This window comes from Pteropus vampyrus, unplaced genomic scaffold (genome assembly GCF_000151845.1).
Source record: "Pteropus vampyrus isolate Shadow unplaced genomic scaffold, Pvam_2.0 Scaffold64, whole genome shotgun sequence".
Taxonomy (NCBI): domain Eukaryota; kingdom Metazoa; phylum Chordata; class Mammalia; order Chiroptera; family Pteropodidae; genus Pteropus; species Pteropus vampyrus.
In genome coordinates, this window is record NW_011888845.1 from 3,075,131 (window position 1) to 3,085,780 (window position 10,650).

General features: G+C 28.5%; 1 pseudogene; it reads left to right on the plus strand.

The window, feature by feature from the left end:
- The first annotated feature begins 5,887 nt into the window (after positions 1-5,887).
- On the plus strand, positions 5,888-6,002 carry LOC111740519 (annotated as a pseudogene).
- Positions 6,003-10,650: the final 4,648 nt, after the last annotated feature.

The following is a 10,650-nucleotide window of genomic DNA, read 5'->3' on the forward strand; positions in this document are numbered from 1 at the left end:
AAAGAAATTAGACAAATCAAGAAAATGCTTTAGATAATATTAATAAAAAGATTTAAGACTATTCATACTAGAAATATGAATATAATAAATAGGCTATATCATCTCTCAAAAGATTTTCAGACTGGCTCACAAAGTAAAACCAAATATTCTGATAATAAGTAACAGGGTTTCAAAAGTATTGAGAGAAAAGTTAAAAATAACAGGATCGAAAAAGGAATACAGCTGATTTAAAAAAAAATAAATGAAAGAAGCAGGGATTGGAATCTTAATATAATATAGGGAAGACTTCTACTTCAAAAATTCATAGATAAAGAAAACAATTTCTGTACTAAATGCCACAATTCGTATTGTATATATAGCAGATATGAATACTAAAACATTGAAAAAATGTAACTACAATCATCCTAAAATAGAACTTGTACCTCAAGAGAGACTACATTCACATACTGTTGAAGACAATTCAATAATGTGTTGTAAAAGCCTTATACATTCATTCATTTGACAAAAACAATCTCTTCTTACGAGTTATCTAAGAAAAGTACTGAAGATAAGCTCTTAAGCAAAGATTTTCAACACGGTTTTATTTACATATAATGTAAAAAGTATACTAGGTAATTAGTTAAATTCTGTTGTATGCAAAAATGAAATATTTAATGTAATAAAATATTTACGAGAAGCATTATTTAAAGGAAAGATGTTTATTATACATTATTGGAGTTGGAGAATGGATTCCTCAATATTTCCAAAAGTATCTAATATTATTATGTATCTACTCTTTATGGATATTCAATATAGGATTGCTAAACTTTAAATTTAAGTACAATTTGCTAATGAAACCATACAAAAGAAAGAAAATTTTACATTTATTAATTATGACTAAGACTTTTCAGAAATCGCAAATGTTCTGTTTGAGTAGTTTGTGCATTTATTATTTTGGAGTAATTTTATTTTTAATAACACTAGAGCATATAATCTCTTTAATTATGATCAATGTTATTACTTTCAGAATTCCTTATACCATGTTTTAGAGTTTTCATGGAACAGTGTAAATTTATGAAAATTGACACAAAATCCTCATTAGAATGCTAATTAGCAATTTATGACTAACTTCTTAAAAATAAAATTTAATTTTTAACAGTGATTAAATAAATTAAAATTATGTCAATCATAAATGTTGTGTTTTTAACTTTAGTTTAAAAATTACTCAAATTTATAATACTTGACAAAGAGTCAGCAATATATACAAACATTTTAGGCAAAATTGTATTATCTTTCATACTTCTCAATCACTGAAGATAAATAAGCAAATATCAAATCAAATAAAAATTCTCATCAGTCATAAAGTAATTATAGGTAAACTATAAGTTAATTCATTTCTAACTAGATTAACAAAATACATACAATTATTGTTTGAGTAAAGTCTAGGGGACTTATAAAAAAATTCTAGAAAATAAATAACAAATTAAATGAGTTCTAAAGTTATTTTATTCTTTTTCTTCTATTAAAAAAGTTATCTCAGGAGAAGTGAGATCTCAATTTTAAACAAATTTTTTATTTACCTCTGACATTAGTAATGATGCTTCATAATTATTTCATTAATTATTTTTCTGACTAAAAACTTCTACATGTGTTAAATCTAATTAGATTGAATCATAGAACAATCAGCAATAAGCAGTATTTTTAAAAGCATCTCATTTTAAAATTCCCGTAGATCACTAATCCACTGTTCTTGTCCATGAGTCTCTATTTGTCATGTTTGTTTATTGCTTTCAGTTTTATATCCCACATATGAGTGAAATCATACAATTTCAACTTTTTTCATCTGACTTAATTCTCTTAGAATGATAATCTCAAAGTCCATCTATGTTGTCCCAAATGGCAGGATTTTAGCTTTTCTTATGGCCAAATAATATTCCATTGTATGTATATTATTAATGCCACCTCAATAATTTTTAATAAAAAAATTCTCATGAATCCATTTAGATTTTACATAACAAATTGTTAACAAGTCATTATTACTGCTGATAGCTCAAAATACAGGGAAAGTAATTTTAGAATACTATACCACTACAGGAAAGTCTCCAATTCTTGAGAAGATTTAAGATCAGAAATGTTTTTTATAAAAAACTTTATTGATCATCCATTTTTGTTGTATCAATGAACAAACACATTTGTTTTCTTCCTCAATTTTGGAAAAAATATATAGCATGGCAGTTAAGGATTTGAATATATAAAACTTTATTTATTAGTCACTTTACAAAGAAAATAGTACAATCTTCTTAGAGCTCATTTCCTCAAACAATGGAAAAGGAACACTTTTATGTGTTGAGACTTAAATTATTTATTATGCATATCCCTTCCAATAATTAAATGTTAATGGGTACTCAGTAAAAGAAAAGTATTTCTCTTATTATATTTATTATCATTTTAGATAATTAACTTCTGAGGTATATGAAAATCCCAATATCTTAGTGACATATATGAAATGTATATGTGTATTGTCTTCAGTGGGCATTACAGTAAATTAAGGTAAAGGCTTTTGCAAAGAACATAAGTACATGATAAAATTAAACAATAACTTAGAGATATTTAATATATATATCCTTCTTGTCTTACAGATAAGCAAACTGGCCTCAAAAAAGATTAAATGATTTGCCAAATGATAATTGACCAAAACTAAATTACTGCTATACTCATTAAATTTTTTTTTTCTTTATAACCACAGGCATGGCTCATATCACAGAAGTTATTTTCTTGTTTTATGAATAAAAATGATGGATAATCTGTGGGATTTAGGTAGAACCTCTGGTTATATGTATAAGATAAGAACTATTTATTGGGGTCTTTACATACAAAGTATGATATTATGAAGATCTTATGTAGACTATTTCAATTAACTATAGGATAAAATAATATAAAATAAATATGTTGACCAAGATATAGTTTAATTAGTATTAATATAATTAACACATCTTAAAATAGTGATATTTTGAGAAGAAAAACTGTCATTTAATGTGTTTGTGTGGAAATAATACAGAAATATCTTCCTGGCTCATATATAGAAACTAAAAGTACTCATAAACCTCTTTCACTATCTCCTATTAGGTAAGTTCCTTGTTAACAAAATGATCTATTTTGATGATATTGTTCACTTTTATCAGGTTTATTACTGGGGTGACTATAACATTAACAAAACAGTGTAGCAATTTGCTAAGAATATCATAAATCAGATTGCATTATTCTCTATGAGGATATAAACCAGATATTTGACATTTTTTATCAGTGTTTTGCAATAATGCTATTTTCTTAATTTTTAATTAAATAAAAGTAAATTTATTCTAAAAGAAAGTAAAATCAATGTCCTTATATAATTTATAGTATAGTCTTTTAAAAGAAATAGACATTTGAGAGATATACACTGAAATGAGCTCATAGAGAATGTTTCCTTTCCCATTTTTTACTAATATTTTTATAATGAAAGAAATGTAAGGGAATAAAATTGATAAATAGAAAAAATAATGTTCCCAGGGAGCACAAAAATTCAACTTTAGTCAAGAAAAAATTGACAGATCTCTTTCTTGTAGACCCTGGGAGAAAATCCTCTGGATTTCTAGTAAGAATTATGACACAATAAAGTGCTATAAAGAAATGCTTTCCTAATGATTCTCTGATATAAATAAAAACATATCTTGAAAAGATTGTATAATGTTCTACCTGCCACAAAGAAGAGTAGGCATTTCTATTTTAAAATAATATCTAGCCTCTGGTACAGCTTTTCTCAAATGTGCACTACAATATCTATGTAGTGCGTGTGCACACACACACACACACACACACACACACACACACACACACACACAGAGGGAAAGGAGAGAGGGAAGGGGAAAGGGAGGGGGAGGGGAGGGAGAGGGAGACCAAGAAATGGTGTAAATGAGAACTGAAAGTGAACTTATCGCTAAAATCAGTGGTTTATTTTCCAGTAACTACAAGGCTAATTAAAAAAATAAATTATAAATGCTTAGTTACTAAAAACCAATTAAATCTACTGTCCTAAAGAAGTAAATATATACAGCAAAGCCTTATTTTCTTTTCTAATGTCTATTTATTATTTTGTAATTTCATTGCCTATTCTTTCATTTAGTGTTTGCCACTCACGGAAAACTATTTTTCCATTTTTAAATTAAATTGTATTTTACTATGGTAAGAACACTTAACATGTGATCTATGGTACTAACAGATTTTTAAGTGTACACTATATTATTGTTGACTACAAAGTAGCTCTCTAAAGCTTATTCATCTTGCTTAACGAAAACTATATACCCATTTATTAGAATTTGTCGAGGGAGAAGTAGTTGCCAGGATTTAAGAATAATTGATTCTATGCTATTATAGAATAGGTGTGAGAAGTTATGAGCAACACTGAAAAATTCATACACATTGAGAACTGTAGGGTGTTTTTTAACTTTTTACTCCTCTGATTCATAATACCAGAAAATCAAGCAGTAAGAATAAGGGGTTTGCTCAAATTAAATTAATGTCTAATAGACTGAGGTAGTAGACTTACAAAACCTTTTCCTCAGCCTGAATATCTTTTTATTCTATTCACTTCTTCTTATCAGCCTTGTGACTATTATAAAATAAAACAATGTCTCTCGTTTTATCACTACAAACGGTTCTTAACTTTTCATTTGTCTATAATCTTTTTCTCACGACCAGTCTACATGCCACACTGGAACAAAGTGACCTTTCTAAAATTCATATATCAACATATCATTCCTTTATAAAAACTTTCAAATTGTAACTTATTATTTTTAGGGGAGGATAGTCCAACTCCCTAATAGAATTTATAAGATCTCTGTATTAAACGGATCATTTTTATTTTTTATTAATTCAGCCTCATTTCCTGCTAGAGCCAGAAAACAGTAAGCTTGGTAGACAGAATAATAGCCCACCAAAGAAATTTACATTATGATTCCCAAAACCTGTGGATCTGTTACTTCACATGAAAAAAAGAGACTTTGTAGATGTGATTAAATTAGGCCTTGAGATGGAGAGATTATCCTGAATTATCCCTGGATACTCAATATAATCATAAGGGACTATATAAGAGGAAGGAAAGAGGTTCAGAGTCAGGGTTGGGGGATATAATAACAGAAACGAAGGTAATGGGAAGAAAGAAGCAACATTAATTTTAGACTCATGACTTCTAGAACTGTAAAATAATAAATTTGTGGTGTTTTAAGTCACTATGATTGTGGCTTGTAACAGTGTCAGTAAGAAACTAGTATGGTTGGCAAACATAAAGAAATCAAAAGAAAGTAAATCAAATCTATGAAGCAATAGAAAGGATGAGGCAGGAGATTAGATAAGAGGAACCATGAGACAGAAGAATTATGAATACAGTGGGAAAAATAAAGAAAGCCTAAATAAATTAATAGATATCTCGTGTAAGTAAATTAGAAGAGACAATTTTTTTTTTAGATTTAAATACTTATCAAATTAATGTGTTTAATGTCATTTCAATCAAAATCTCAAAAACTATTTATATTAACTGCCACAATAGTCCTAAAATGAATATGGAAATGCAAAGAATCTAGAGTACTTGTGGTAATATTGAAAAAAAAAGAAGATTTATACTGTCACATTCTAAGATTTACTATAAAAATTACAATGATTGCAATAGAACCACTGAAATAGTTGACTGAATAGAAAAAAAAGAGTATAGAAACAGACACACATGTATTGGTCACTACTGCAATTCATTGAATAAAGAAGTTCTAACTAAATTGTGCCGGGCAACTGGATATTCTTACTTGGAAAAAAAAAGAACAAATATTGACTCTACCTCATAACATACTCAAAAATTAGTTGTAAAAACGTGAAAGCTGTCTACGGCCATGCTACCCTGAACAAGCCCAATCTCGTATGATCTCGGAAGCTAAGCAGGGGCCTGGTTAGTACTTGGATGGGAGACCACCTAAGAAGACCAGGTGCTGTAGGCATAAAAAATTTAAACAAACAAACAAACAAACAAATAGATAAATAAATAAAAATGGAGGATTGTAAGCTGACAAGTTCCTTGTGATCTGTGAGGTCAATCAAGGGTCGCCTTGCCTAAAAAAAGAAATACTACTAATAAAAAAAGAAAGTGAAAGCTAAAACAATAGTGCATTTAGAAGAAAAAGACAGAAAAATATTTGCAACCTGAGGAAGACAGATATTTCCAATAGGACACAAAAGAATTAACTTTAAAAGAAAAAATGTAGATATTTAATTTTAATAAAGTCCAATTTATAATTTTGTTTTATTTATGATTAATAATTTGGTGTTTACAGAAATTTTTCATTCCACAAAATTGCAAAGGCATTCTTTTTTTTCTTTTTTTTTTAATGTTTTTGCATTAGGTTCCCAATGACTTTGGACTGTACACGTATGGCCCTATTTCTCTACAATCTCTTCCATACTGCAAGGATGCTCTTTCTACCCTACTTGGGCTCTGTCTCCACAGTGAGAAATCCTCCTTACACTAATCAGGCTGGAATGTTCTACAATAGACCATAATCTTCCCCTCCCTGTGGAAGATTCCTGATTCAGCTTAGGCTCTGAGAACACTCACAAGTTTATTATGGCTCTTTACCACCACCACTGCAATGGACACCCACTCATTCTGCTCAACATGAGTTTAGCATTTACTTCATTGGGAAGAAGAAAAGTAATGAAAATTTGATAGTTTGATGCTATTTTGAATGAAATTGTTTTGGTAGTTGTATTTTTTTTTTAATTTTTACAGCTAGGATATATAAATACAGTTAATCTTTATTTGCTTTAACTATTTTCCTGTTTTGTTAAATTTATGTATTAATTTTAGTATTTTCTTAGACTAGATTTTTCCATATAATCTATCCAATAATCTATGAACTACATATACGAAATTTCATATTTGTATTGTAATTTACAATACAAATGTTATGTTAAAATTAGTGTAACATTGCACCAATGATTTTTAAAAGTGTATTACATGAGAGTTATACCTGTAAAGCACTGTCATTATAACATAAAAATTAAAAACATAAAACAAATCACAAATTGAACTATATATAATTTTATAATAAATATATTTACAACTTATTTTTACTTTAAGTTTGTAACAATTATATTTTACCAATTGGCAAAGACTTTAAGGGAGGTAAATGTTAATTGCTTCATTCTATAAACATTTGTTGAGCAACATACGTTTTGCCACAAATGATTAACCTCAAATTTAGAAGAGAATATGGTACCTAATTGATACTGTGCTGAATCTTCTCTTCTCTTAATAAGAGAACATCTTTTTAAAGTGGTGTATGTGCATTCATGCATATGGTTAATTATATAAACAGATATGAATATAATAAGCTTTTATGTAAATGTATGCTTATATATAGAAAGCCATACATTTATTTTGACAAGGTACAAAGTGTGTGTGTATATGTGTGTGTGTGTGTGTGTGTGTGTGTATGTGTGTGTATGTGTGTAGACAGAGAGAGAGAGGATAGAGACATTAATTATAATATAGATTTATACAAATATAGTAAATCTTAATACTATCTTTAAAAGCTTTGAAGCACCTAATGATACATAAAAAGACAAGAAATTACAAAACAAATACTGCATGATCTCACTTATATGTGGAATCTAAAATAGTTAAACTCATAGTAGCGGAAAGTACAATGATGGTTACCAGGGGCTGGCATCAGGGGAAGATGGGAAGATTTTGGTAAAAGAGTACAAATTTTCAATTATGACAGATGACTAAGTTCTGGAGATCGACTGTACATAATGTGAATACAGTTAACAATACTGTATTGCATACTTAAAATTTGCTAGAGGGTAAATCTTAAGTGTTTTTTATGTTCTATCACCAAAAGGAAGGAAAAAAGAAAATGGTAACTGTGAGATGACACGTGTTTATTTACTTGGTTGTGGTGATTTCACAATGTCCAAGTATATTAAATCATGCAGTTTACACATTAAATATATACACTTCTTAATAGTCAATTATACTTCAATAAAGTCGGAAAAATAAGTAAAATACTTTATAGTAGCTAAAACGCAGTGGGAAGAATTGTTTTTACTTCCCGGAGGTGGGGCAAACAATTGGCGAAATTAAAATGTCCCTTATTCTATCTCCCCTGCTTTTATTACAATAGTGAGTTTTATTTAATGAATAAACAAAAAGAAGCTGAAGGATGGTCACATGAAGGAAACTATTAGAACAATCTAAAGAGGAAAAAAAATATTCCTTTATATTTATTCCAAAATATTTCTGGTTATCAGAGAAAAATATAGAACAATAAGTAAACACCGCTGATTCCAAGAGTAAAATTTTTATTAATAAAATTTCTCCAAATTACTCCCGTATATTCCAATCAGCAGTACCATTTTTGGTTTACAAATACATCAGTGAAAAAAAAAATATTTAAGTTGTTATATTTTTAATGAAAGACTTGGTTTATCTCACAAATGCAAAGTTGAATTAACATAAGAAAATCAGGTTTTCTAATTTAACACATAATAAATTAAAAGAGAAAATCTTATTTTTTTAGTCGCAAGAAAACAATTAAAATTTAGCATCAAATCAAGATTTTCTAAAAAGGAAGAAAGTTTTACAAGTTAGGAAATAGAATGAAACTTATCTTAATAAAATACATATAGACAAAAAAAAAAAAAAATCCCTAAAAGATACGGCACACACAGTGGTCAAATGTTGAAAATATTTTTTTAATATCAGAAATAAGCCTAGGGTGCTCAATATGATCAATTTTTCTCATTAATCAATTAATTAATTATATAGTATAACATTGTATGTTTAGCAATGCACAAAAATCCACCAATAAATTAGAGCTAAAGAAACTTGGTAAAAATTCTGTGAAAGTCTATTGTTTTTATTCATCAGAAAAAAAATTATTCAGACATGAGTAAATTTTTTAAATTATAACTTATGCTTGTAAAATAAAACAACATACAAGTATATCACATTTTTTAATGTTATATAAATCATATAAAAGTTTATATTAATATCATATATGTTTATTGATCACTTCACATAATTAATATTGTGATATTAATATTATTAATAATATAATTGTTTTATCAATTAATTTTATATTATAAAATTATGATTGAATAAAATAAAATAAACAATTGATGATTTTCCTATTAATTAATAAATTTAAAGGCTATATATGTATGTATACAAACATACATATACAAACATAGATATATATACACATAAACACAATATAGTCACATATTGGATAACTAAATATTGTTTATATAATTTCCTCTAAGTTTGTCTATAGATTTCATGTGATATTAAATGATTTTGTTGGAAATTTCAAGAACGGTTATTGTACCTTTTATACAAATAGCAAATAGCCAAGAATAAACTACACTATTGAAGAAGAAGGTAAGAGGGTATTTTCTATTAGATTTCAAGAAATACTGTAAAACTCTAGCTAAGAAAAATGGAGATGGAACAAAACAGAAAGCATATAGAAAATAGAAGTCAGTTGTGCCATATTTTATTATAATGAATCTTAAACAACATCAATATAAGATAATGAATCTCAAACAAGTAAAGATCAAATCACAGAAAAATATGTACATTGTATTTATGTAAAAAAGGCAAAGTTTAGTAACATTTTCTGAAAACTGAGTACAGTAAAGTTTGTCAAGGATAAAACTGCTACAAAATTCAGTATAATGTTTCCTGTGGGAGTGAAAGAATACAATGAAGGAAGGGGTGTACACAGGCTCTCTAATCACTGTTAAAACTTTCTTTCTAAAGCTGTGCGATGGCTGGATATAGGGAGTGATTGGTAGAGTGGGGGGACTATTAAGGGCAAAGTACATGGTGTTCCAATAAGAAAATTGTATGGTTTATATAGTTAACAACTAAAAATATATATCAAGGACTGGTAAAAAGAATGTTCACGTGAACAATAGAAAATCCTCACAGTTGTTCACTGTCTGTGGAGTAAAAATCATAATGTCCCCCTGAAATCTCCTAATATTGGTCTTTTTCCTCAGTTCATAATGATAGATCAGAAGCCATGTCATTTACCAATCTCAAAAACTTAAAGGGAGCATCAAAGAGGTTCCTGTCAACAACCAATTTCCTTCACAGAAATGAACCTTCCGGAAAGCGTAATGACTATAGAGGATGATGGTAGATCACTATAAAATTAATCAACAAGTAATCCCAACTGCATCATCTATTTCAGATGCACTGTTTTTACTAGACCAGCACAGTCTCTGGAACTTGGCATGTGACTATGGATAAGGAGAATGCAATTTTTCATTTTCCATCAGTAAAAAAAGAGCAAAAGCTATTAGCATTCAACTAAGATTTTCAGCAGTAAAGATTTACTGCTTTGCCCAATGGTTTGACAGTCTGAGATATTTGGGAATATATTCTCTGAAACAAAGAACAATGTTCCACCAAGGGAGTAGGTATGCCCTTAGCAGGACTTTAGGCATTTTGGAGACACGTAGCACCCTTGGGAATACTGTTTTAGTTGGTTTATTAGGTGAATTAAAAAGTGTCACTTTTAAGTAGGACTCAGGAAAAGAAAGAAGACTGCAGCTGGTTCAGGCTATATAGTACCA